General features: G+C 34.6%; 1 non-coding gene across 1 annotated transcript; it reads left to right on the forward strand.

Annotated features, from left to right (window-relative positions):
• The first annotated feature begins 1,156 nt into the window (after window positions 1-1,156).
• On the forward strand, window positions 1,157-1,263 carry LOC136231545 (small nucleolar RNA R71). Its single transcript, XR_010689918.1, has one exon. It is a non-coding gene; the product is annotated as a small nucleolar RNA R71 (small nucleolar RNA).
• Window positions 1,264-2,502: the final 1,239 nt, after the last annotated feature.

Below are 2,502 nucleotides of genomic sequence, written 5' to 3' on the forward strand. Positions count from 1 at the left end.
TTGTGGGCAAATTGCTTGACACAATCGAACTGCAATCTTCAGTTAGCGAAATGGATGAAATTCCTTCCCAACTGATTTTCTTTGAAATTAAATCTTTGAGGAATTTACCATAATTGGGAATTTGTGTAATCGCATCCATAAACGTCAAATTAATATGCAAATTCTTAAGTTTATCTAAAAATGTTAAAAGTTGTTTATCTAGTCCTTATTGCGGACTTTGTGTGGAAAAGGTGGTTTGGGTACAAAAGTTTTTGTACTAGAGTCAATTGGTGCATCTTTTTGTTTTAATGTATCTTCTTTGGGCTTCGGTAAATCAGTTCCAGGTAAAGTCGAATTTCCGAGCATTTCTGGGCCTAAGTAATTTTTCCCTGAACGAAGAGTGATAGCCTTAACATGCTCTTTCGGATTTTCTTCCGTATGGCTTGGAAGACTTCCCTCTTTGCGGGATGGAATTGATTTAGCGAGTTGTCCAATTTGAATCTCCAAATTATGGATGCTAGATGATTGGTTTTTAATAAGCTGATCGAATTTATTCTCGATCCGTTTAAAACCATCGTCGTGATTACTTATTTTTCCGCTCATAGCATCAATGAATTTGTCGATTTTAGAAGATAAAGTGCTAATCGAATCTCTTGATTGATTTTGATAATTAGTAGTACGATTTTGATTAGCATTAACATTATTGTTGTTGTTATCTCTCCAGTTAAAGTTAGGATGATTTCTCCATCCAGGATTATATGTATTGGAATAAGGGTTATTATTTTGGTTTTGCCCTTGGACAAAATTTACCTGTTCAATTTCGCTCATACCTTCGTAGTCCACATCCGTTTGGATTGGCTTACCATTAGAATCACACGGTGCCATAAACTTATCAATTTTGTGCGATAAGGCAGAAAATTGGGCTTGCAACATCGCTACTGGATCAAGATTCACTATACCTTTAACTGATGAAGTACTTGAGGATGATGGTTTCGCTAATGGTACGTGTCCACGTTCCGCGGGCCACATACTGCTGTTGATTGCCATTTCCTCTAAAAGTTCTCTTGCTTGGGCAGATGTTTTCTTCATGAATAACCCTCCAGACATAGCGTCCAATGAACCTCTAGTCGTAGGATTTAGTCCATTATAAAATGTTTGCATTAAAAGTTCAGCGGGCAATTGGTGGTGTGGGCATAAACGTTGAAGTTCTTTAAAACGTTCCCAAGCCTCATAAAGAGTTTCATTTTCATTTTGAGAAAAAGATGTTAACTCTTTAATGACTCTTGCGGTTTTTGCTAAAGGAAATTTTTTTGATAAAAATGCTTGGGCTAATTGCTCCCAAGTCTCAAATGTTGCGGCTGGCATAGAAGTTAACCATTCTTTGGCTCGATCCTTCAAAGTAAAAGGAAAAAGGCGAAGATTGATTGCTTCTGCAGTCACATTCGGTATTTTAAAAGTGTCACAAATTTCTAAGAAATTTGTCAAATGGGTATTAGGATTTTCGTTAGGTAACCCGTAAAATGTTACGTTATTTTGCAACATATTAAGCAACGCAGGCTTAATTTCAAATTGGTTTGCATTAATTTGGGGTCTAACTATACTGTTTGTTACACCGGCCACTCCTAGCCTAGCGTAATCGATAAGTGTGGCCATTACTTCTGGCTCGGTAATTCTAGTTTTTATTGGGATTTTGTTTTTGTTTTTCTTTTCTTTCTTGTTCTTTTTAAGAGTTCTTTCAATTTCTGGGTCAATAGGATCTGGTGATGTGCCTGAACTTCGAGAACTGCTCATGAACTTGAAATTTCGCACGAACCGAAACTACCTACAAAACAGAATTTGAAAAATAAATATGTTAGTAATTGAAAATAAATAAAATATAAAAGTTTGAATAAGTATGAATAAACCTAGATTCGTAATAAAACACGAAAAATTTAAAATTTTGTCAAAAATTTTGGCGTTCCCCGGCAACGGCGCCAAAAACTTGTTGAGTGATTTCTGCAAGTGCACGGTATACGCTTGTAGTAATAAAAGATATTGATCCCACAGGGAACGTTTTTCGAACAAAACTTATTTACAATCGGTTAAATTTACTTTAAGGTTTATAATATGGAAAATCGTTTAATCGGTTTTGGTTTTGAAATTGCTAGAATGAGAATTAGATTAGATTATGAAAACGTTAGAAAATACTCTGATTTAAGAATGAATTTGCAAGATAGCAACGTTTAGTACTTTTTAGAAAAGTAAACAAATGTATTTATTTGCATTAAGCAAAGAAAATAACTTTAAACTTTGTACGAATTATAAAGATGAAATAAATGACGGAACCTCTAATTAATTGGCTTTGAACATGACAAAACCCTTCCGGGATAGTTGCCCTTAATCAAATTAAAACTCTTTCGAGATAATAATTTAAGTGTTCAACAAAGTTTCCTTGTAAAGATTTTGGATTAAATACGTTTTAATGAAAACACCAGCAGTCACTTTAGTGGATTGGTTACCATAAGTGTGTTGGTCCCTAGTAAT

Source organism: Euphorbia lathyris, chromosome 5, assembly GCF_963576675.1.
Source record: "Euphorbia lathyris chromosome 5, ddEupLath1.1, whole genome shotgun sequence".
Taxonomy (NCBI): domain Eukaryota; kingdom Viridiplantae; phylum Streptophyta; class Magnoliopsida; order Malpighiales; family Euphorbiaceae; genus Euphorbia; species Euphorbia lathyris.